Genomic DNA, 26,603 nt, shown 5'->3' with positions numbered 1-26,603 from the left:
GAAGTTGGTGATGATTGTTTATCACCACGACAACTTTCACATACAAGTGAAACTCAAAGGTGAAAGGTGAGTAGATGGGAAAGTGTGATATGTGTGGCAGAGACAAGAAAGAGAGGGCTGCACCAGGGCAGTTTTAAAACATTTTAAAGATGGGCTTTTTTCATTTGTCAGTAGCTCCTAATTTACATGAATTGTTTGTATTGTGATCATTTTTAACCATACTTTCATTTTCATATTTTCTGTTTTACATTACTACACGTGATGCTCTTGTTAATGGCGATATTTACTTTTGACACAATTTATGCTGAGTGACTGACGGCCTTTTGCAGGACACGTGAGGTGTTACACAGGACTGACTAATGTGGTGATTACACGTTTGTTTTGAGAATTGTAATTGTGTCTCAGAAAACGTGCTTAATTAAACTGTAAAACTGAACAATATATGTAAGTAGATTTTCAGCCACCAGGTGTCAGTGTTGACTTTCTGAGCTCCTGGTCGAGGACTTCATCCAGCACATCCATCAGCTCAATGAGGCAGATACTGAAAGATGACCTCCTGCTGCTGCCTCATTCCTCACTTCAAAAGATGGGAGAATTGGAAAAAAAAAAACAAACAAAAAATCATCTTCTACCAAACTGTATTCTGCAGCACAGACACAGCTGTGGCATGAAATGAGGCAGCCAGCTACCATGTAAACTTCGTAGACTGAAACAGAACAAAAAACTGATGCTTGGTGAATGATGGCATAGCCTCAGCTGAGAAACACACTTACCTAATTCATTGCCTGGCCTGAACAACAGCATCACATCATCGCATTAGCTCCGGCAGGACCAGCCTGAGTCAGACAACACACATATTTATTTTGTGTCAGACTGAAAAGAAGGAGGAATGTGTTCCCAAAACATACACCACAATCTGCCAGTAATGCCAGTCTTCTTGAAATAATACAAAGTGCCTCAGGGTGTTGGTTGTGCCTCAGTTGTAAATTGAGCTTTTGGGACACACTGTGAAACGATGGCAGAAAAAAACGAAAAAACACCCTGATTGAGCCAGTAGAGTGTTATTACTGGCACCTTGTTTACTGCTGGACTAGGGTGGGGGGAGGGGTAAAAAAAAGACAGAATATTGCTGTTTTCCATTTCCAGTGTCTCTGATGGGCTTTTGCCTCTGTGCTTTGATATTTTCTGCTGTCTGGTTTAATCCTAAAAAAAGGGAATCTGGGCACTAATCTGTATTTGGGTTATATCGAAAGATTAAAGTTGTTTTTTCAATCTTCACATATAGATCAAGTTCTTCATTTTCTTGCTTTGCCCCCCCCCGCTAGCCTATTGCTTTGGCACATGCTTTTGAATTTCCACTTTTACTGAAGTGATTCCGCATGTCTGCTGAATCAGGCTGCTTATCTGTCCATAAATGGGGAATTCCAATGATTTTTCATTGCACTTTCATGAAGTTGGTTCACATGAGAAAGTTTTTGAGAAAGAATGGCCAAAATCGGAGAAGCGGTGGCCAAGATACCCTGATCCCTATCATGGATCAAGCTCCAAAAACAGTAAATCCTACATTTCCCATAATGTGATTTAGTAGTGTCTTCCACGAGAACCTCCCTGCCTGGAAAATCTGCATGCCTTTCAAAGGTGAAACCCAAGCTCGTAACACAACCTTTTCTTATAAAGTTCAGTGTCAAGCCAAATTAGTAATTTTCTCATACTTCAGTCCTGTGTCCAAGAGTTACTTGTTCAGTTCCCCCTTGATCAATACCACATATGTTAAAATAATCATTTTTGTTTTCAAATTGATCTCTTTTCTCTTACTGTCAAAACAAAATATTTTGTTATGATTCATCCTCAGCTCTGTGGCACAAATTTATCCAATCAGCTAGTTACCTCCTCTCATATAAAACCACACTTGCTAACATGTTAGCTCAAGAGTTGTAGCTAGCAGAATGATATCATGGGTCAGAGGTGTGTGTTTGGGAGAGGCCCTCTAAATTATTAATTTCTCTCTCGTGCTATAGCAGATGAGGTAGCCAGCAGCTCTCTACAGCTCTTTATCTGGTAAGCAATGCCCACGTTTTGAGATTTCCCACCTGCATATTCACTTTCACTTGGAAATTAGTCACATTATGGAGGCTAAAGATGGTTTTGCAACTGTTTCCCTGTGACTTTAGAGCAAATTTTGGACATTTAAATTGGCTAAAACATTAACTCACTGCGGTTACAAGTGAAAATTAAAAGATCATTTTGAATAGTAAAACCATTATATCAGCAGCATAGCTATCAAATGTTTGCTGACATTAGACCAAGTGGCAGTAGCAGCCACACCTCTGTGAGTATAGCGACTTGAACAAGGACATTTTATTGCTTAAGTATCATTTCATCTGTGAAAGGAGGAATGTGTTGTTTTTCCCTTTAAAAATTAGTCTCGCCTCTTAAAAAACTCACTCCAGAGCCAAGAGAGACATTATACGGCTGTTTCTACCGTCTGTGACAAGTAAGACTATATTCATGTGTAAAATCAGTGACGGTTCCTTTTAAGCTCAGTTCTGCTTTTATCTAGAGAAAATGGCTTTTTGTCCAAATGTATTATCTTACAATGAGATCTTTTAATTATAGTTCTATCTGAGTTACAATTAGAAGCAACTTAATCAAAGAACCCTTTGACAGCTCATCCATTTTCTGTATGAACTCTCGGGGCCCAGTTCCTCAGCCCAACCTCAATCGGTAATTGGAGGTTCTCAGCGGTGCCCGGATACAGCGTCCTCCAGGTGAGTCATCCACTGGCTTAACACACGAACTTCACAACAGGCCGGAGCCGTCTGTGCGGAGCACGGCTGTCTGTCTGCAGCAGCTGTGGCCGAGGAGGATGAAATAGTCGGTAGCTTGGATCTGTGAGCAGCGAGGCTCCGGACAATTCTCACTCTTCTGGCTTCAGAACATCGTGGGCAGACATCTGAAGCAAAGTGGAAAAACCACAACTACGGCATATGGCTGACATGCACAAGGTATTATGCACACCACACAGCATGCATGGATTAAAAAGAAAATGCATTCGATGTGCCTCTCTAGCTCTTTCTCTGTTTTTTCTCCGAGCACTTAACCCTTATTTAACACGGCTGTTCTGTGATCATGGGGATATTGTAAAATCACCAAAGCTATTACGCACTTTTTCACTTCTTAGATGTGGTTGCTTTCATTGTTTTGTGATCCAGGAACTGGAGCTTAATCTAGTTCTTTTGTTATTTTCACTGTGATGATCTCTACGGGGTAAAAAAGGCTGTTCTCGAGCAAGTAACACTCCTCTCAACTAATTCTCAGCAAGAAAGCAAGTATGTGGTTTTCCCAGATTGTCAAACTAGTCTCTCATATAAGTAGAGGAAAGGTACCCTGGACCAGAAGTCAATGCATCCACAAAAACACATGAGGACACTTAACTTTGGCAACTGTTTGAACCCACCGCCCACTGTGGTTGGCTGTGAGACACACACACACACACACACACACACACACACACACACACACACACACACACACACACACACACCACCTACCTATGGGAGGCCAAGTGAAGAGAAGTTCAGCCAAGTCTAGACAAAGTACTCCCCTGTATTGTCTAACAGGCAGAAGTCCTCGTGGTGATTCAGCGACATTGTTCGACTGTCAGTACACCATCCAATTATGGCCCGGCTCCACAACAGGTCCAGGGAGAGAAAGACCCACAGGATGAAGATGTGAAACAAGAGGACTGGATATAAAGAGACAGCCAGGGAAATGCAAGGAGGAGTGGGGGTGGGGGGGTGGGGGTGGGGGTGGGGGTGGGGGGGGGGTTAGATGCAGGGGAGACGTTATAATGAAAGATAAGTTAAAATGTACCTTTATTGATCCCCTGTAGGGAAAATTCAATTTGACACAGCGGCACAAGGGAATGAAGTTAACATCAAAGAAAGAAATTTCCAAAGGCAGGGAATGAAAACATCTGATGCAAAGTGTCTGTCGGAGGGCTCGGGGAAGATTCAGTGCGTGCTTGTGAGAACAGCCATGGCAGCTTTTCTCTGAAGTCAGCACTGAAAGGCAGGCAGACGGGCGGGCACGCACACACACACACACACACACACACACACACACACACACACGCACACACATACAAACACAGACATGCTAACTCTCACAGCCTCATTCACAGACAGTAACCTGCTCTTACACAACATAAAATTCACTGCAGGCCCATGCACAGTATGGGATCTCTGAGTCATGTTCAGTAGAAACTGTCTCACTGAGATCAACTTTCTGGCTCTATGAGTAACAGACATTTTGGACAGAATAATTCTGGGGAAAAGTCTTATCTGCATTCTGAAGAGGACACTCTCATATTTGTATGCTAAATATGATGCAACATTCAGAGAGACAGATAGTTTAGTTTAGCATAAACACTGGGGATGTGGGAACAGCTGGGCTCAGACTGAAGTTAAAAAGATTAAAAAATTAAAAAATCATCCTACCAGCACCTCTAAAGCTCAATGTTATATACTGAGACAATGGTTTTATTTGTACAAAAACCAAAGTCTAAAAATGACAAGTTGTGGTTTTAGGAAGGGTTATACTGTGCACTAGCTTATTTCTCTGGCCAGGACAAGTGACTTCCTGTCTGGTGCATGACCCCTTGTAAAACCACAAATTGTTGTTTTTACACTCTATGTATGTTTTACACTTTTGTTTGGATAAAACAAACTAAATATATAGTGTTAATTAGAGGTGCTGGGAGGCAGACTTTTCTTTCTTCAGCTGTTTCTCCCTTGTTTCCAGTCTTAATGCAGAGTTAAGCCAACGGTCTCCTAACTGCACTTTCATATTTAGCAGACAGACATGATAGTGTTATTGATGATATTCTCATCTAGCTTTTGGCAGGAAAGCGAATAAGCTTATTTCCCAAAAATGTCAAATGATTCACTGCAGAAGAGCGAAGAAAATCTTGCGTTTCATGACAGGCATGTGATCTCTGCTGTGTTAGACCCATCAACTTCAATTCTCCAGCTCTCTTTGGGATTGATTTGAGGCCAGCTGCTCAGGGAGCCAATGGTCTAGTTTTCACAATGAACCTAATTACACCCAGCCTGCTTGCTCATGTTTAAATCTAGGTGTGATACAGATCTACAACAAAGTATGTTTTGTTAGGTAACATCAAAAATATAAAGTGCATCAGAGCAGAAATGGTAATTAAAGCACTTATATAGCCTATGCTGAAAGTCCAAATAAATTAAATACAGAACAGTAGACAGATTGTGATTATGCTCAGGATAAAACTATGTAAGGCATGAAGTGGCCTCCACCCTGCGTCAAGTTTTTATAAAAGCTGGAATTTAACAGGAAGTGTAGGAATGATGCGTACAAAATAAAAGCACGGAATTCATCACGTTTAGGAAAAATAAAAAATAGAAAAAATATAAGAAACACAACATCCTCTATACAAATCCATACATTTCTTGAAAAAATAAAAAAGCTAAATAAAAAATAGTTTTTTTGGGAAAGTGTTTCTTTGCGTACGTCGTGATCGGAAAAAGCGTGGTGTTTATGTTGAGTAGCTTGACACCAGTCACCTTTTCTTGATCCCGGCGCTCCAGCCAATCAGCGGCTGTCAGGGACACATGAACGGTGATAATATCCACGGAACAGGCTGCTGGGCTGGAGGAACAAAGAAAGCCGCCCGTTGCCTCTGAAACGCCTTTTTTTTTCACTTCGTCAGTGCAGATTAATGTCGACTTCGTAGAAGTGTTTTTCCGCTTTTGTTTCCTCGCCCTCCCTGGGAGACACACTTGAGTCCGACTGGTTGGTTTTTACTGGGGAAAGAGGAAACTTGGCGTCGTGAGAGGTTTTCTTGAGGTTGTTTTTTTTTTTTTTTTTTCTTTCCTCGAAACCTCGCCGTGGATACGTTGACTTGGAAGGTAACGTCAGGTAAGTTTTTTTTAAATTTATTTTTGTTTTAATTTTCCTCTTTCGTGAGACTGTGATAGGGAGCGTCGAAAGCAACAGCAAAGCGCCATGACTGTTTTCTACTGTCGCTTTATTTTTCTGTTGTTGCAAGAATCAGACAAGTTCAGTCTCAAACTTTCCCCCCTTCTGTTTTCCGAGGCAACGGTAGCGCCGATATGTTGCCTTCACATCCTGCTTGGAGAACGGAGCCTTTCCCAAATCTCTTATTAAATATTGTGTCATTTTAGTGATTCATTCCTTCTTTACAAGCAGACACACCTAGAAGAACCAAACCTGAAAGATATGTTCTGACTATTTGTGGTCCACGTAAAAATGTCTGCTTTAAACTATTAAAGAAAGTCGGTTGTTTTTTTACTGATTTAAAAACAATTAAACTTGTTGAATTGTTCAGACACGCACTGAACTAACAGTTAAGACTTGTGCTGGAGCAATAGGCAGAACCGTTCACATGAGGCAATGTCTGCTGTTGCAAACCAGGTAGTTGCCTATTTTCTTTTTTTAAACGAAGGCTTTTACTTATGTTTCATTCATGCACAGATCAAACGATAGTTTCAGTTCTCCTTGTTTGCTGGGAAAGTGCACACGCAAGAGCAGCGTTACGTGGTTCAGTCGCCAGTATTTTAAGTTGCTTATATATATATACTTTGTGGAGTTTTGAACTGAGCAGAAGCACAGTGTATTTTTTTTTCCCCCCAAGATTTGCTTTGATTAATCAAAAGCTGACATTATTCCAGGTGAGCAAACAAGGCAGCCTAATGCCCCTTGAAGCAGCAGAAAAATGCACTATTTGACTCCATTCAGTGCCCATTTGATTCGAGGTTTGCCTGCTATTCAGAGGCTAAATGATTTGCCTGTAACCACACCATCTGCTTTGCCCTCCTGGGCTTTGGCAGGCTACTGTCCAGATCAAGTGTGATGAGAGATTGGTGTGGGTGGACCACAGCAGATGGTGAGCTGGAGTTACAGAACTGGCTGATTATAGCTGGTAGCTAGGCTAACTGTTGTGATGGTTGCTCTTGTTTTCAGCTGTGAATTGTGTAATAAACAAAAAAACCACAATCTAACTGTTAACGCGTATGCAGTTTCTCCAGGATGACTTCATTGTAGACAGTATTATGACTGTTGTAAATAGCTTCCTTATACCGTTGAATGTCAGCTCATATGCTTTCATCATAGATAAACTATTGACCCCTGAACTCTTATTTCCCCACCATCTGGGGTTTGACCCTGTGACCACTGTGACATCAGTTGACCTCTCTGTTACCTTGGGTCGGTGGATGGCACAGAGGTGCCCAGGTTCACAGTAATCAGAAGTCAACCGTGGAGTTCTTGTTTATTTCATCCAGCGTCTACCAGGAAGCAAATAAGAGGGCACTTATTATCAGTGTTTTGACCTTTCGCACTGTTTACAGTGGACTGCAACCCAATCATTGATATGTTTTTGTGCATGAGTCATGTGTATGTGTTTTGTCACAGACTGAGAGAGGAGGGACACAACCTTAGGAATAAAATGGTAAACTTATGATCAGGTGTTATTCGTATTTCTGTGCTTCTTAGGAATAAAAAGAATATTATTATTCTCACTTCTCATGCTTCAAGGGGAAGTGATATGTGATCCTAGCATAAAAACAAATAATCCTATTATTCTTTGGTTTTGTACATTTATATCGAAAGAGAACATTAATTCTTTAATGTTTGTTGTTTCTGTGCTGGTATGGTAAAGCATTTATTTGTATGTGAGTATTCAGTATGATTGAGGCCACACTTTTTTTTTTTTTTTTTTAATGCCAGCGTTACATTTTGACTGTCCGTTTTGTAACTAAAGGATCAATAGCAAGTTTCTGTTCTTAAACTGCCAAATATTGATATCTCAATCAGCCTTAATTATCCAGTGTCGCTCAAGCTGTAAGACACAACTCATACACAGCAAAGATTGATTGATGCCCCTGATTGCTGATGGACACTAGGAAGCTGGAAAACCCATTTCCTTTTCCATCCTTTTAACTTTAGCTACTTACAGCAAATCAGATTTTTCTTAATAGAAAGGCTTCCTGAGTTTGTTTTTTTTCTCTCTTTTTTAATGTAATTGTTGGTGGAAGTGATGTAACAAATCTCTCACTGCCGCCTCAGGAGACTCGACATGAAATACGAGGAAATGAGTGAAGGCGAGTGCACTAATGACTTTTACATCGGGTAGAAAATGACCCATTGTCTTGGTGATTAACATTCATCACCAACAAGCAGCTGGAGTAACCTGACGGGGTAGCCGTGCACTTTTGTGGTAAATGGCTGACACGGCTATTATGCTCACCACTGTCGGGTTATTTGTTGAATTTATATTGACAAATGAGGTGGGAAACGGTTGCTGTGCTGCTCCACCGTCCCTCCTGTGTCAAGCAGCAAGTCAGCTCTAATGACAGCTGCGGGTTACACCCAGGTAACGACGGCTTAGTCTCCCCAGTCTCCTGCTGCTCCCTTGAACTAACAGTGGTCATGAAAATGAGGTTCCAGCATGCTTTGCTTTGCTTCTGTCGCTCTGTTGAGTCTGGATGTTAGATCCAACATTAACAACACTTGTGTTTAGTTGTTAACACCAAGAAGCTGCACTCTTTTTGATCACAGAATCTGACTTGGGTTTTATGCGGCTACACCTTAATTAAGGCAGCACATATTTTTCTCTTTTGTTGTTTGCAGGCTGAAAGATTCATTCATTCAGAGATTTAACCTTTTCCCTGTTGTTGTGGCATTTCAGTACGGGCAACTTTTCAGAAACAGCCTGTAGTGCTTGTCATATATTCTTTTTTATTACAATGAGCTGCTGAGAGCAGTGGCTTTGCAGCAAGTTTTACACTGGGTTTTGGTGAGACATTCCTTTTTGCAGCCGTAGCTTTTGAAAATTTCTGATTCTTTTTTTTTTTTTGGGTTAGTTGCTCTATAAAATGCCCATGCCTCTGATGTGTGCAATAATGTCCACATTTAACCATGAAATACAAACTTGTTTAGATAAAGGTTCCAGAAAGCAGCGTCCAAAGTCACAGGTACACTAGCCGCATCATGTCAGGAGATGATAGAAATACTTTATCTGTCTGTCAGAGGATCTACATACTACAGTCATCTCTTGGAGGGATTCCTTGTAGTAAAAGCATGTTTTATAATTGTCCACCTTGTGTCCAGTCACTCCTGACCGGCCCACACTCAGTCATGCACACTCAGCGTAGACATACACACACACACACACACACACACACACACACACACACACACACACACACACACACACACACACACACACACACACACCAGTGGTACAGACACACAGTGAGAGCCGTGGCTGTTTCAGCAGAGGGGCACTGATGCTGACTCAGTAGAATGTTAATGTTGTGAAATCCCATTAAATGCAATCCGGTGCTGAGCAGGGCCACGCCTGGGTTTTATGGGACAGCAGGACATTTTAAAAAGCCGGCAGTGCCCTTGTGTTTTCGCTGTGTAATAGAGTCTAATCACTTGAGTGGTTCACACTAAACCGAATTGCTCTTTTTAAATTTGTGCCACTCATGTTTAGTTGCTCTTGAAGATCATTTGAATGATTTTGGATGAGATGAGAGGAATTGTTTTTACAGTTGCTGCTGCGCTTTGGTACCTGCAGAGTTTTGCCTTATTGCTTGTGACATTGTTGTGTGATGAGAAGCAAAGCAAAAAAAATCTATTCTATCTATCTATTGTTTTCATTGCCTTGTCTTGATGAGGTTAATTGAACAGCAGGAACTGCATTCAAAGTAGCTCCATGTCCCCTCATGTTCAGCTGCGATCACCAGCAGGTCGCACATGGGTCATTAAGAGGGCTTTCTCTTCAGGAGGGGATCTTGGGTCAGACGGTATTAACAGCCCACCCTGTCAGCAGGATGTCTCTGGTAGCAGCACAGTGCCACTGGCCTCAGACTGTCAGTATTGATTAGACGGGACGTGAAACCCTTTTCTCAGCAAAACGGGTCTCTGTGACACACACACACACAAATCCTACTAATCGTTTTCCTACTGTATGAACGCTGTGCATGATTATAACAGAACAGGTTACTGCTCATGTTAGCCAGTGCTGCGGGGTGAGTGAAGGGTGCTGAAGTTATGGATTCTCACCCAGCTCTACAGGCAGATGACTGATGTTCCCTGCAGCAGAGAGAAGTTAGTGAGAGAGAGAGAGAGTTAGAGGGATGCACCACACAAGTTACTAGGGTTGTTTATCTTTCTCATCTGAGGAGGATGTGGTGTTAAAGCACCCCTCCTGGAAAAAAAGAAAGCTTCCTCCCACATGCTTCTATACTGGTACACCGTATCTCTGCATTGTGTGCTGCATTTAGCAACAAACTCCTGTCAATGAAAGGAGTGGTTATAGTACTGACAATAAAAATGGTGTGATGTTGGTTGAGAAGTGAGAAAATCCATCTCATTTATCTGCTGTAATTCGTCTCTTGACAGCAGTTACACTCATCAAACACACCACATGCTCAGTGTAGCATTAGGTGATAGTAGAATTTCCAGCCTTAACAGCAGTGACACAGATTTGCCATTCAGGTGCATTTCTAACGTAGACCACAGTCGAAAATGTTGGCTGTGAACCCCTCGCAGATGTGCATGTTTACATGACGCTGATCCTCCCGGCTGTGCAGCTCTTGAAGGAATGGTCCTGAGATGGGAGACGGCTTGTGTGATTGACTGAGACTAATAAGTGGCGTGAAAAGGAGACACAGAGACCGAGGGAAACGAGTAGAACAGCTGAGTGATCAATAGCTGGTGGAAGAGGAGGGTTGCCAGTCGAGGATGTCTGTGGGGATTGTCCTAATAGTCTCAAGCTCTCAGACGTTTAGTTAATTAATGCTTGGAGTGCCTCTTGTAACTGAAGCCATTATCCCAAGCTATTAACAAGCACAGATAACACGCACGGTTTTATTTGTGACAATGAAAATGGCATGATGTCATTGATTTTGGTGAGAAGTCAGAAAGTTCATCTCGTTTGGACGTGCTAGAATTTAATTTGTAAACCTGAAGTCTTCTGTGATTGGCTTTTACAGTTCCCGAGGGCATCTCATTTTGTGATCAATAGTGTGTCACGAACAAGAGCCTCAGACAATTTGATGAGTGAATAAATGCCTTTTTAAACTGTATTTTTTTTCCCATGTTGTTGGAGTTTCAGAGGTTTTATTTGAACTCGATGGTGTAGAAGTTTTCTGAATTGAATATAATTGGGCTGTTATGTGTCTCTGTTCTTTTATGGAAAACTCTTTTGGGTGTTTTTGACCCGAGGCTCTGAAGATTATCTTACAGCTGAATACTGCTGAAGCTTTTATTTGAGAAAAAAAAAAAAAGGAAAGGTTAAATCTGACCTGGAAGCAGGAAGTTTCCTCTTAAATGTTTAAAACCAGACATCCTCCCACCCTATCTCACCCTCTCTCCTACCCACTGCCTTTTCCTCCTCCCGCTCTATGCCTTCTCGTCCTCATCTGTTTTTCTGCCATAACAATGTGCCATGCAAAGCAGTGTACCCGAGCCACTGGGTCACTGTGAGGGCAGAGTCCACATACACTCAACTGCGAATCATCTTACCTCTGATGACCTCTTTGCAGTGGTGTGTGCACGTGTATATGTTTTTGCAGATCTGCAGTCATACATGGCTGCTTGCTGTCAGTGTTGTGACTCAGACGTGCGGATAACAGGAGCATTACACAGGCTCTTGAGAAGGAGTCTTTTAATAACTCCTACAGTACAATGCTTTCCTTTTTGTAATATAGTAGAACGTTACTTTCTGCTTGAACCTTTTTTTAGTGTGTGCATGTTTTAATCTAGTAATATAATTGAGTTAAAAGAAACTTGTAATGTAAAAAACATTGTGGAACAGGCGTAAACACCCCTTCTGAAATCCACTTTAGATAATAAATGCACAAAGGGTTCTTTGTTTTGTGTGTTCAGAGCCCCCTGTAAACAGCCTCTGCACAGGATTAGCAGCAACTAAAACTAAGCATATCCTACAGTTTGTTTTTAAAGTCATAAACCAAGAGCGATTCATGGCAGCATCATGCCGCCTTGTCCTGCTCGTCTCGTGCTGTGTAGACAACAATGCTCACACACATACCCCGACCTCTAGCTTCAGCCGTCCCATGAGCCCCAGCCATTGTTGAGCCACGTTACAATGACATGAATAATTGAGTTGTCCTATGTACTCATGGATGTGCTCTACTGAAATACTATTGCTCCACTGATGTCCAGCGGCTTTGTCACCTGCTGCGTCGCCCTGCAAGATGTCAGGATCTTAGTTCACAGTGGTGGGATCCTTCTAAAGAACCCTCACCAGCTTTCCTGTTTCTCTATTTTTGCCTGAGTAGTTCGAGGTGTATTCGAGGTGTGGATACAAAGTGAAACAATACCGCAAAAGTATCAAATGCCTGTATTTTTTTAAATGATGGCTTGTAGATTTATTGCACTGAGATTGAGATAAGTTGTGCTGTACCAAGGTATGTGAGCAAACCACCGCCCATTGCTCCGGGTTCCCCTGAGGTCAGGATGAACTAATGCGTCTTTTGAGGCCGAGTGTTGGGGAAAGGAAGAGGTTAGATCAAAGCAACATGAAAACTGAACAGACACTTTTCACACCACTGTCCCCTTTTTCCATCTCTTCCAAATCTTGTTTAGCATTTTTAAGTAGAACTCAGTCAAGCGCTTGAGCACAGCAACTCATTAATTACCCAAGTTCGTTCACACCATGTTTGACTGTAGCTAATGACTCATTTTCTCAGGGGTAGATGAGGCCACAAGCTCTTCTGTCGCACATTCAGATAATTTAGCCGCTAAAGTGACATGACACTTTTGATCAGCTAACATGCCTCCCAGTTAAGCTCCATGTCATCAGAACCATCCTGTGGCCTACATGCAGACCGTGTCAAGTCATTCCTGAGCATATCCAATTACACTGTTAAAGTGTGCAGCTAACTGGCCGATTTAGTGGAAGAAATATGGCAAGGAATGACGCAGTTTCTGTCCTCCTTGCTCTACAAAGATGGCAAATACGGGACGGCAATCTGTAAACATTTAATTGCATTTTTGGAGATGTTTTTTGTTTTAGAGAATTGAATGAGCTAGTGATAGGTTCCTCAAATGAAAAGCTGGACTTTTGAAATGCCACAGCAGTCTCGAAGTTCTGAGAAGAAGGAAGAAACGGACAAGAAAACAGTAAATCCTTGCAATTTGCAGCACCCTAATAACCCTAATGCACTGATCGTGTATTGAAATGTGACCAGCACTAAAGATAGGATCAGGAGCAGCACAGAATGGGGACAGATCAAGAATGAATTCATGCTACCAGCTATGTTAAATCGCACTGGGACGTTTTTTGACAGTCTTCATGGAAATCTTTCTTTGTCTTTCTCATTGCAGCCTTGTTTACAAGCTGTCAGCTGGAGTCTTTATTCTACAGATGAATGGCTGCTGCTGCTGCTATTTCAGCCCAGGCCCACATACAACTGACTGAAAAGTGATTGGTCGCTTGAGAATGTGTTTGGATTGAAACAGGGCTGGAGGAAGAGAAGGTAGATGAGGCAGAAACGATTGAGGGCTGTAGTCTCCCAGGGGCCTCCTCCTGATAAATGGTTCACCCCCTCTTCCCTCTAACCATCATTAAAAATGTCAAATCATTAAAAGCTGCAGTTGTTCATAATCCATCCACCCCCCACCCCCCCCCTCACTGATGGTACATTTTCTGCCAGCTCAGCTGGCCCCTTTTTTTCGTCTTGTTGAGCATGTTAAACTGCACTCCCAAGTGCTTGTGAGCTAAATTAGTATTGTACCTCCGCTTCTGCAAACTGATTGTCCTTTTTGTTAGCAGTGGGTGATAAAATGGAAAGGACAAAGCGGAGCTGTATTGGCAGTACAACAGATGCTAATAAGCAACTGTGCACTAGTTCAAAGATGCCTGTGCAGTTGGGGTTAAGGGCCCTGAATGAGGGCAGTGTTTCCTGAAAAAGGAGCATTAGGGTTGGATAACGCCCCAATAGAACTACTCTGTACAATGTATTGTCCACATGGGAAGGCAAAACAGTTTATAGCTGTTCCCAATGGCCACACTGGAAGTGAGGGTTAAAAGCTGACCATTGTAGAGAGGAGAGGGAAGCGATATCGTTTTACGTATGGAGATAATGAGGCACATTTTCACACTGTCTCTCCTGGATGACGTCCATAGTGTTGCACTCAGTCGTACCAGGGGTGGACACACGCGTTTTGGTTTTAGTACACATAACTCCTGATGAACCATGTCACACCCGCAGGTTACGCACAGGCAGTAGGGTCATTTGACTAAATGTGGCGCTGCACAGTGCTGACTTAACATGACGCATGCAGGTTTTAAAACAATGCTGGCTAGTTAGAAAATTTGGCTGACTTTCGCCAGCACTGCAGAACGTTGCCATTGTCACATGACATTAAAACCTCGCAGGAGCAAGGCGGCTGCAGTTTTCTGAGTCAGGCGCTGCGTTTGCTCTCCTCCAGCTGGGAATCACCTCTGTGACGACAGAACTTTGCCCTAATTAGCTTTAGGCTTCACCGATGTGCATGTATGTTTTTATTAAGAACTCCAGATCTGTTATCTGCTATGGTTATCTCTCCCAGAGCAGATGCAATTTATTTGATCTCCTCCTTCTGGCACCTCATTTTTAACATAAGGGCACCAACACTATAGTTTCAATCTCCAGCAAGACGCTGTAAAAGCAATTTAGCTGGTTTGTTATGATAAAAGACTTAATTTTTTTGTAAATGAAATACTGATTGTTTGTTCTGCAGCATACTATCTTTCAACTCTGTTGAACTCAAATTTTTCCAAAATGTGTAATCTAGAGAGCAGGATTTGAACTCAGTGTTGTGTTCAGGAGGACATGACCTCATTGTCCTTCTTATATTAAGCCAATAAACATATCTTTTTTTTTTTTAAATCATATAATCTTTTTTCTTTGTTCTCTTACATTGTAGAATCATGTTTTCAGTGGAGAATCCCTTTTTTAATTTCATAATGTGTATCACCCACCCCTAAATTGTGCAGATGAAAATGACCACAAATTAACTATTAGCTATGCACTATCCACTACACCCATTGAAACGATCTGACTTCTGAACTTCTGATGGCGTATACTGGTTTAACTACCCGGGGTTAATAAAGGCAAAGTCATGAATTAGTGGAAATTGACCAGAGGAAGTAAGCCAGCACATACATGCATGTGGTGTTTTAAATTAAAGGAAAGTTCTCAGATGTACTGAGGACTGTTTCCTCTGCGGTCATCTGTTTGCCACGTCCTTCAGATCACCTTGACTTCTGTTTCCACACCAGCTCAGTGCAGCAGCTCACTGACTGTTACTGGATCCGTGTGTGGGCGAGAGTGGGAGGAAACGGGTGGTGACGGTCAGGCACTGGAGAAAAGGCTACTGTGTAAGACATGTGAGCCATCCTGCTGTCTCGTTAGACCACACACTATCAAGGCCTGGATCAGTTAGTGTGTGTGTGTCTGTCTGTGTGTGTGTGTGTGTGTGTGTGTGTCTGTCTGTGTGTGTGTGTTGTTTTTCTAAATGGCTGATCATTTGGAAGAAATGCATCCTGCTGCCACATCATCTAATTCAGTGGATCATTTGTGAAGCCGTTCCACTTGCATCTTATTTCAAAAAGCTCCTGTTTGAGCTACAGTTTGTTACCACGGTAATATGCCCCTGGGATTATAGACCCGTATATATAAGAGTGGCTTTGTTTTTCCTCGCTGACCCACTGTAGGTTTGAGTTTTCATTAGCAGATTGACAACTGTAGCTTATTTATTACAAGGTGAGGTTTCCTAATGAACTTGATACATCAGGGGACTTTGATGTCTTAAGAGAGGAGCTGGTGCTTTGGTGTTCTGCGGTTCATTTAATCAGCGTGAGAATCCACAAGGCCCCATTGATTCATGCTGATTCATTTTACAACTCGGGTTCTATCCAAACCCGCCCTGCACCAGTCCAGCTCTGCTTTCTTTGCCAAACATTCCCCCATTGCTCATTTGAATGCATAATTATCAAGTCTTTTAGTAAGTGCTGTATTGCCAAAGTGTGTGCGTGTGTGTAAAAAAAAAAAGGAGTGAAGGGAGGAACTTGAGAGTGGCAGTTCATATTAATCAGAGTTGATGTCTCACTGACTACACTTACAAGGTTACAGGGAGAAATCTGCCTATGTTAACTAATTTATCTTTTAATCACTTAATGTGTTAAAAGAAACAGTTTTTCTCATTTACATGTTTTTTTACAAATTGGGTTCCTGTCAAAGGCTAAGAATAATTTGATTTCTTAAGTACATGCAAATGCACTGATTGCTGCTGTCTCTTCAAGTGGCCCAAGTCTTAAAGGACTGATTTTCACTTGTTCAGGGGGCAGTAAGCGTTTTGTGAGAATTACTTAACAGATGGAATTTGACAGGAGTAAAAGTAGTGCTTTGACCACGGGGAGTAATGAAGCTGCAGCACTGCTAACCCCCATCTGTCACACAATAATTGATTAACATTAACATTAACATCTTTACTGGAAGTCTACATTCATAACGCTATTTCATTATAAAAAACGAAAATGATCTCACAAATCACAATTCACATACACGAGCACGAGCCGGTGTAAACAGGAAGCAGATTGTCCACGCTGAAGCTAATTAGTTGCAGAGAATACTACGAACGAAGAAAGGAAAAGACAGTTGTAGCGTTAAAATGCAGAGTGTCTCCACAACAGCTGCTAGCGAAGACAACGGTGTCAGTAACCTTTTGTAAGTCGTTATCCAGGTTGCTTGACCTTCACCACTGGTAGTCGAGGCTGATAAGACCCAATCAGGCAGCGACCGTGTGTGTCTACGTCATATTTTCTAAAGGTCTCAGCCCGTCCGGACTACAACGCAACCCCAGATTCAAACTAAAACAGGTCACCAGCGTTTCCAAAAGTCTCAGTTTTAGAGGCTCGAAAACTCGGGAGTAATGTGGACGTGATGATTTTTACTCCAGCCTGATCGTTCAACTTCAGCTGCCAATGACAGGCAGGGGACACCACCATGCCCCCTGGCTTTTTAATGTTTGAAGAGGAGTCATCTTAAAATTTGATGAACATTAAGATTGCACAGACTCATGAATATTCAAGAGAGCAGAGGTCTCTCTCTCTTCCTTCTTGTTCCTCTGTTCCTTCCTTCCTTCCTTCTTTATCTCCGTTTGTCACTGCCTTTTTATTTTGGGCTGTTTCATCTTGGCCTGAATTTGAACTGGACCCAAACAAACACAGGTTTTCTCCGGAGGATGCTAGTGGTACTTAATATGTATAATGCAAAACATTATGTCAGAGCATTGCCTCTAATTGTTCTGTTGAGCATTCAGTGTTGGAGCTCATTAAGATGCCTGACGGTTATCATTTATAAATATCGGCAGCACTTCTTCCTCGTCAGCTGTAAGCGGAGCGGTGTGTTAGTGACTCACGAGGCGAACATGTATGTTATCTCGTTTAATAATTAAACACTCTCTTCTCGTGTGTCTCAGCTTCAACCTGATCAAACATCTGCTGCTTTTCTCAACAGGAAACAACCAGAGTTCTGACGTCGTGACCTGCGCCCCATTGCCTCGGCAGAGATGCACTTTTCTCAAGACGCCCTCACTCAAATGGATTAAGAGGTGAGCTTCCAGTCCCCACAGCCAACTGTGCTCATCTACAGACTTGTGCAGTCCTCTTCCATCTATGTTCACGCTCCAGAGCTGGTCAAAGCTATGCATTGTGGTAAATTATATTGGTGGTGATGGAAGCATGACTGACTGTCTGTTGATGAAAACTGGCTGATTGGACAGATTGACTGATTTCAATGATGTTGCTCTCATTCTAAACCCAGCTGGGGAAACATGAGCAGACTGGTTTCAAGTAACCTGTAGGTGCAGGGAAACTGATCCAAGCTGCCTGCTAAATATTTCAGCAGGTCCTAAAAAAATAAAGCAGCTGATATGTAGTGCAGGTTTAGGGCACTAACCTAAGTGCCACATTTTATAACTGCAATACAATGACCTGACCCAGGTGCAGGATGTCCCATGGGTTTGTATGTCAGTTTAAAGCTACAGAATCAAGTTTTTCCTGAAAACCAAATATGAAAGTAAAGTATTTGAAGTTACAGAAACCATCGCATAAATAAAAAAAAAAAAAAAATGCCATCATTAGTTCTGACTTTGCTCGCAGACACCAGGATGATTAAAGCGCTTTTTGTTACGGGCCAATTAATCAAGACCACATCGTAAATAATGCAAACAACCTCAAAGTGCCGCACAACAAATCCCCGTGAATAAGGTTGCTATGGCCCTGCCTGAACCATGCCGAAGTGACAGAGGAGTCCCACAGCTGCAAACTGCTCATTGGAGCCAGATGAGTTTTTAACAAAGTGAATTCAACCTAACATGTACCCAAATGGAAACTGTGTGCTGAATGCTGACAGAATAACAATATTTTTTGACATGTGGCAGCGACATATGCGTCGCATGCACCAAATCAATTCAACACAACAACCCTGTGTTTGATAAAAAAAAACAAAACAAAACAACAAACACTGCACATTGTGATGCAATCCAACGCAATCGTCCTTTTTAAACAAATACTGTATTGCCTGGATTAAAACATGTGTTTTTCCTTGTGGAAACATTAGATGTACTCTAAGAATTGAATAGCTGCTCTTGTAATCTAGCTCATGTGTGGGAGTTGTTGGGGTCTGGAGCCCAAAGGACAAGAGACAGGGAACACACAGCGAACAGGTCATGCATTATACATGACTAACATGTGTTGCATTCATGGTCAGCTTAGAATTTTTATTTGTTTTTGAGCTTGTGTGAGAGGCGTTAATTCAATTCGATGGTGAAATTAGAGGTTGTAATTTGTGTCTTCTATAACAGGCTGCAGCATATTGTCAGATTGTTCTAAAAGGTTTATTTCGTCATAAATGTAAATAAATTAGAAATGTTTATCATGATCCAGTTCAACTCGGCACAACCGCAGTATACAATGTCTAATTTAGAATAGAATAAATGCATAAGTAAAGCGGCAGTGTCAACAAAAACTGAACATTTTATACAGGACGCTTTTTCTGTGTGGTGATTTGCTTTGTCTGTTGTCCCGGGAGCTCCAGCCAACATTACCATGCAGCAACAACAAGTCTTGTCTCTGCGAGCTTACTCTGCGAATATGGCAGCAATACAACTGGAATTTCCCCACTTGCAGACTGTCGGTTCAGTTAAGGTGAACTCGCTGACCCCGGTTACCCTGACTGTCTCCTTAATTGACTGCAGCACACACAGCGGATCCCGCAGATATCACGATAACCAGAAGAGCAGCCGACTTTGTTCCGTGTAGTTGGATGTTCACTGTCAAACAATGGCCGGGCTTTTCTCTGGCTTAATGCAGCTCAGCTTGTAATACGTGTGCAGCCTATTTTCTAATCACATCAGTGTGTGAAGGGAGTGTTGGTGTGGTCGAGCTGTACTTGTGTATATGTCGGCTTATGAAAAGCATGACAAAGATGCAAGTCAGTGCTGAAGCCACGAGTAGCCCATCCTGCCAGCCCCCCCCTCCCCTTTTACTTATTTATTTTCATTAAATAAATAAGTCCATTATCAAAATGCTTGATTATGTTTCTGTTAATGTTACATAACTGCATATAATCCTTCACTGTTTAATCTCTGAAATGAGCAATGAGTCTCTCTTATCTTATCTTGTCCGTCACACTCGCATCAGTAATGTTTTCCATATCGATAATACAATCATATTATCTATGTGAAAACCATCTACATGCTCAACCTGTCTATTCCTGTTCAGGGTCAACAGATAGGCTGCAGCATCCCAGTGTGCATTGGGATCAAGGGGAAACCCTGTATAAGTCTCTAAAGGAACATAAGGTTACACACACCTATTGGCAATCTAGAGTCTCCTGTTCAATTCAGCTGCTGAAATTATTCATTTAGTGGGTGGGAGTGTTAAAAGATGTAGCTTAGTTTCCTGACTGATCACACTTCACCATGAAAAGATCTTTTTTCCAACTCTTGGGAGGCAGGTTCAGCTTTTTATGTCTGGTGTTTGAATTGCACTTGTGTGTGTGTGTGTGTCTGTGTGTGTGTGTGTGTGTGTGTGTGTGTGTGTGTGTGTGTGTGTGTGTGTGTGTGTGTGTGTGTGTGTGTGTGTGTGTGTGTGTGTGGACAAGGGAAAGAAATGGATTCTCAGAGAGGGTTAGCCCCAACACAAGGTTGCCAACAGATTCTTCTCCTGGGTAAACGGAGACATGGAGACAGCAAACTGCTCCTCATCCTCAGCTGCTGGGTGTGTCTTTGTCTGAGGAGCAGGAAGTCATTTTGACAAATAGCTCTATTATTGACTGGCCCGCCACCTCGGTCGACCAGGCTCTTTGATCTGCACATTGTAAAGTCATCCATCTACTTCATTGGAGACGAAAGAAGAATGGTTTTAATGTTTTTTGATCACAGTGCAGTTCGTGTTTTATGCAGTTTTATTTCCATCGAGGTTTAACAGCCCTGTGTGCTATCATGTTTTATTCCGTAGTTTTTAAATTTACACTCCTGTCTTTGCTTCTCTTCAGGTATTCATTATTTAACTCATATTCATCACCCTGTTTCTGATTTCTTGCCTGTTCTTCCGACTTTTCTGTGTCCTTGCAATCAACTGCCTGGGTCCTATTTACACTCTAAGTTCTTGGTGTTCTCGCAGTGATTTGAATCTCTAAATGACAGTGCAGCGTAGCCGCCCACAAGCACATGCATGTGTATTGGGTGCAGTTCAGGCCCACTCTCTCTGGTACTTGAGGTCATTCAGCTTGTTGCTGCTCTGCTATCAGTACACCACGTCAAAACAATGGGAGTCCTGGGGCAAGCAGCAGCAGCAGCCTTCGGGGTGGATGGCTGTGGTTGAATCTATTATGAATGTCGTGAGTGTGCATTTTTCTTTTGTACAGTGAAAGCTCCACCTTGGTTTTTGTTGCTTTCTGAATTAATTTGAGCAGAGTCGTACTGAGTTAACATTCACTGAATTGAGCATGCAACACCTCTGAGGCTGAAGAGTGCGAGCACGCAGAGAGGATTGCTGTTGTGTGTTTTCTGAGGGGGAGGTAACAAGTGAGAGGAGGGCTTTCTTGTCTCCCAGGGGAGAAAGATGAGAGCGAGAGAAGCACGGATACATAGGTAGAGAGCGGGGGATGGTGCCACAGTCAAGGAGAGAGGAAGAGAAAAGAAGGCTTGGGTGGGGTACCTTGTCATAACTGAGTACATCAGATAAACATCTTATTCTCATGTAGCCACATCCTCCTGCTGAGCTTGAAATCTTTATTGTCTCATCGATACCTGCAACAACTAGTACTGGTTTGCTGCCACTGATTTCCTGAATTGATTCACCTCTGATTCACAAGTTCTCCATTTGATTAGATTCGATTCAGTTAGAGTTTTTATAGTTACAACACCAATTTTGTTTAGATAGGAATGAGATTCTCAGAGAACTAACCTGGGGCATTATTAAAAATATAGATGTTTAAATTATAAATGGACCCAAAGCATTTACATTAATGCACTTTTTAATGTAACATGACGAACAGTTTGGACGCACATCTTAAGAAATAATAGGTACAGTGTGTACCGATGGGCACTGTGCCTCTTCGTGCACATCTTGCATCTGGCTTTGCTTTTGTCTTTTGCTTGTTGCTGTCATCGTAGTTTATTTTTATTTTTATTTTAAATCCGAAATGCAACCACACATCTGCCTGTAGACACGTGTCTTCAGTCGACCAGAAGGCCAGTCAGTCACTCGACACTAACGGGGGTTACAGCTTCACGTTTCCACCCGAGTCTGTAAAAGGCGCATAATAAAAGATCGATCTTTTGATTTTCATGAATCTATAGGGGATTATTCAAATGAAGATCAATTTGAATTAGAGATTGATTTATAAATTCATTTATTTTCCAACCCAGCCCTTGTAGCAACATGGCCTAATGCAAGAGACTGTTTAATGCTCAATGTTTAATTCATTCTACAAGTTGGTCCTGGGGTATATAATCAGCATCAGCCTCGTGAGGTCCATCTTGGCTGTAGTCCTATTTTAAAATGTTGTGTTTATTGATTCCAGTAAAACATACAGAATCCAGGCTGAAACAAACAAATACTTAAAGGCTAAACTGAAAAAAAAAAAAAACAAAACACATGTAAATGTCCTCATTAAGATGTATAGCAAATGTCTGAATTACACAAACCCTAATTTCCACAGCAAATGTGAGCAGCACTATTCAGTGCTACAAATGGAGATGAAAAGATGTAGATCCGTACGACATAAAGTATATCAGCTCAAGTAAAAAACAAACACTTTCAGCTTAAGGGCAGATTTTCAGTTATATTATTCCCAGAACAGAGGAAGAGGCAGGAGGGGTCAATTGTTTAGAGGAAAATAGGTGGAACATGAGCTGCTGGTAAATTTAGAAATCAGTCTGTCTGCAGTTTCATACAGACTCTGCTTGTCGTCACAGTAAACATCCACACAGGTAGTACGGCAGAATCCCACTGTCTGCAACATCACTGCAGAGATCGAAATGAGAAAGAAAATCACTTTGTGTTGCGTGTGAACACAGTTTGCCCCCAGGGGGTCGACTGCTGTCTCGAGAACGAGCGACAAGAGAACACGGTCAGTCAGTCTGACTTACTCCTGCCACATCACGGCTTTATTAGGTGGATGTTTGTAAAAATGTACATCATCTAGACTAGAAGTGTGCAGCTGTCACCTTGCTCTACACATGTGTGTACTGGTGTGAAAACCTTCATCCTGAATACCTAAGTCAGCAAAATCACACGCTAGATTTTGGACTGTTGTTTGTCTACGACACAAGACAGACTTCCAAAGAACTGTTGTTTTTGGCCAATGTCCACTCTCAGGCTCAGCGGAGTAGAATGGAAATGAGCTGTTACATTGCAAATGTGGTACAATTTTGTGTGTGTGTGTGTGTGTGTGTGTGTGTGTGTCCACATTTCTTCCCATCGTTTTTTTTTTTTAAGAGGCAAACAGTCGGTGCATCTGTGAAAGAGTGGGTGGTTTTGCACTGCTCGGGAAAGACTTTGAGCGTGCTCCACACTAAGCCCTCCCCCTTTTCCCTCCCTCTCTATCCTTTCCTCTCTTCCCTCCTCCTCCCTCCAGCAGCTGTTTTCCAGTCTTAGCTGGGAACTGGAGCCAGGCTTTTTTTATTTTTTTTTATTCTTTCCCCATCCTCACGTCACAAGCAGGAACTCACCGACTTACCGACACACACAAACACGCACACTCTTCCTTTTTTTTTTTTCTTTCTATCTTTGCCCTGTCCCACACTCGTCTGGCTGTTGACTGTGTACTAACCTCATTTTGGACTACAGACTGAGGAGCAAGTATTCCCACTCTCCTACTCGGCTGCTGTGATTGCGTGCTCACATTGCTGTGTGAGAGCCGCCTGACTATTTCGGAGAAATGCTTTCATGGTAAGACGTCTCCCTTCTCACAGGCGACTTCTGTCTCTTGACCTCTTGTTTGTGTCTTCTCTCAACATCTCTGACATTTTTCTCTGGTTTTCCGTCTCTCTCTCTTGGCAAGAGCGCTGCTGGGCTTATCCCACCGTTTCTAAAAGTCTCTCCGGCTGCGTGCTGCAGCGTTCTCAGGGTGTTTGCATGTCCCAGAAAAGTCTGAATGAAATGAAACATCAAAGCTGTTTCATTTGAAATTCATAGTGGCTTTTTGTGTTTTTTTTTTTTTTTTTTTTTTTTTTGTTTTGTAAGTTTCGGTTTTTGATGTAAGTGTAGTGATATTTATTTTAATTTCGAGATGTGCCTACTTACTCGTTGTAAACAACTTCTGTGGCTTCTTCATTTTAATTAGTTCAATTTTCCATGTTTGTTGTTGCTGTTTCTGCATGTGAAAAGGACGGACTGTGTTCAGTTACTGCTCCTGCCGCTCAGCTATAGACGGCGTTAGACCTTCAGTGTAGTGTTACACACACGTGAGTGACTGCGAGGTGGGAGAGTGACACATGATTGAAGACTCTCTTCTTGTCTTGTGTTACTCTGCCCGTACATGAAGCCAGTGCAGTCCTGACTCATAATTACACTTTGGATAACCTGGAAGTCTGAGCTGAGAAGTCAGTGGTGGGCAAACAGTGGACGGGGGGCCTAATCTGACCCTCCAACAAAAATATTTGGCCCCAAAAACAAAGCCAAAGTTGTAATGAAAAGTTTTGTGTAAATAATCTGTATCAAAAGAGTCTAACAGAAATAACCTGGTAATATTTTCTGAGGCAACAGCAGCATTAACAACTGCACTTGGATTCGACCATAAATTAAACAGGTTGCCGTCATTGTTGAGTAATGTTTTGCCCAAATAGTAATAAATGAGCTGTAGCTCTGTTAGCCATCATTTACTAATGGGGAAAAATGACATCTGCAGTCAAATCCAATCCTAAAACAAACTGAAAGAAACAAACAACCTGCGTCTCCACGGCGACGGTGTCCAAAAGAAAAAGTCCTGTTGTTGAAACCAAATGCTGAGAGCTGTTCTAAGTCATATCTAATAAGTTAAATAAAATGGTTTGAGCTGCTTGTTTTCCAAAGTGCTGCCTGAATGACAGTAACATGCTATATTGCTTTAATTAGATTTTGTCCAACCTTCACATTTGTTGACTTGTGGCGCTGCATGCGATGGGTCTAAAAGTCTTGTTCATCTTGTTTGAGACGGACTTGTTGGATATTACAAAAAAACGGATTCGAGCAGAGACATGTCGTCAGCTTGCGTCATCCTGAGCTGCTCTCGCATTTTGGAAAAAGAGACAAAACAATAAACAAGCAGTGGCCACCATCACCAAGGGAGCAGGCGGAGATTATGAAGCCTGTTGTAACCAGGGAAAAGAGGTGGTGAGGATAAAAGGGGGCGAATGAGTCAGAATAAAGAGCGTGTTCTTAGCCGTAGCATTGCGCTATGTCGCTGTGTATTCTGATTCATTTCCTGTTACATTCTGATTGGTAGAAGTCACATTGTGTGGTTTTGGTCCTGAATTTCTTACACCGTCAGAAATTTGGCGTCGAAACTCTAAACCGTGGACTTTCACTGTTTTGGATCGACAACCAATAATCTCACAGCGTTTCTCTCATGACTGTAAACTCTTGTCTGGGACAGCACAATGTCATACAAGTCTTCCTCAAAAAAAAAAAAAAAAAAAAAAAAAACGAATGCAGACAAAGGCTGACTGATAAAATGCCGTGTGTCTCCTCGCATTGCCTCACTCTTAAACCGAGCCTCAGCTGGTCACTGGCATGCACACAAATTCTACATGTGTGCAAGATGGAAAACCTAGTTTGTAGTCTGTATTTGTAGTCCAAAAAACGCTGAGTTCAAAATCACAGCATGGCAGAAAAAACTGTGAATCTGTAATGGCAGAACAGTTGTTATATGCTCAGAATACAAATTTAGAAGTGTGTCTGATTGAAGAAACTGAAGCTGTAGGTTTTGTTTAGTTTTGATTTGCACTAGTGTCGTCTTCTTGCTTGTAGAAGGAGTTCATCGCATATCTTCATGTTAATGTTTTATACTTTGGATTTTACGCTTAGTGCTACTTTGGCTTTCGCTCCATCTGTTTAGTTTTACGACTATTACTTTATTCCTTATTTATCATCCAAGTCACCTGTTGTACAACAAACAATTTAAACCCCCCCCCCCCCCCAATCGCTCATGTTGTTGAGTAATTGAACAGTTGAATAATTTAATGTTATATTCAGACTAAGGAAAATGTAACTGGAATCTGAAAACACATGCTTATTGTTCGGTTTGCACACGTATTGCCACCTGTAAACTGTTGATTCATCCCTGTAATGAATACTTAAGCTAGCCTGCCAGTCTGTCATTGTCCCAGTGGGACGACGTGTACATGCTCATATCCGTGTCGTCATCGCCCCCCAGCTGATTTTTTTTTCCGACGCCGGTGTGCAGATAAGAGAGAGAGAGAGTGTGTGTGTGCGTTTGAGTGGGTGATACTTCAAAGTCACCACATTACCAGTCTGCATTTCTGTGCCCTCAAGCCGTGTGTGCGTGCGCATGTGTCTGTGTGTGTGCTTGTGTGTGTTTGGGTGGGGGTTGCTTGTGTTAAGGCAGGCTGTGCATGTTTGATATGCTAACAATGGCTGTCACGCTACCAGCGGCCTTCTTCATGTCACTGCCTCCCCTTGCTGGAGATAACAAGTTATGTGCCGTGGATTCTGGTCAAGTTGCATCTTAAACGGTTCCAGTTCCTCCTCACATCCCATCTGTCCTACGCTCAGAGCTTAGGGAAATCACTGGGCTGATCGTTTTTTTTTTTTTTCTCCTCCTTTTTTAAAGAAATGGGGCAGATAAACTGAAGTCAAACATGAGGGAGATGGTGCAGGGTGCTCTTCTCATCCTTTCTGTTCTTGCACTTCTCTTTTAGAGTTCCCACCATGACCCCGTCTCTCACCTGCCCTATCGGTGTTTCTCTCCTCCGTAATCACTTCTCTCAGCTCTCCTCTCTCTCCTTCATGTTCCTCCTTT

The 26,603-nt window shown here is 42.1% G+C and overlaps 1 protein-coding gene across 2 annotated transcripts in view; it reads left to right on the top strand.

Annotated features, from left to right (window-relative positions):
• Nucleotides 1–5,675: 5,675 nt before the first annotated feature.
• LOC130168217 (SPRY domain-containing SOCS box protein 4-like) overlaps nucleotides 5,676–26,603 on the top strand; it is a 37,696-nt gene continuing 16,768 nt past the window's right edge. The window contains exons 1-2 of one of the 2 annotated variants that reach the window (XM_056374899.1): nucleotides 5,676–5,949; nucleotides 17,589–17,682. The gene's annotated coding sequence lies outside the window, so the exon portion shown is untranslated. Of the gene's footprint in view, nucleotides 5,950–17,588; nucleotides 17,683–23,060; nucleotides 23,534–26,603 lie in introns of those variants that run through there. The other variant, XM_056374900.1, reaches the window with a different exon arrangement.

Source organism: Seriola aureovittata, chromosome 4 (assembly GCF_021018895.1).
Source record: "Seriola aureovittata isolate HTS-2021-v1 ecotype China chromosome 4, ASM2101889v1, whole genome shotgun sequence".
Classification (NCBI taxonomy): domain Eukaryota; kingdom Metazoa; phylum Chordata; class Actinopteri; order Carangiformes; family Carangidae; genus Seriola; species Seriola aureovittata.
The sequence above is the reverse complement of the archived record's forward strand: the minus strand, read 5'-3'. Positions and strand labels throughout refer to the sequence as shown.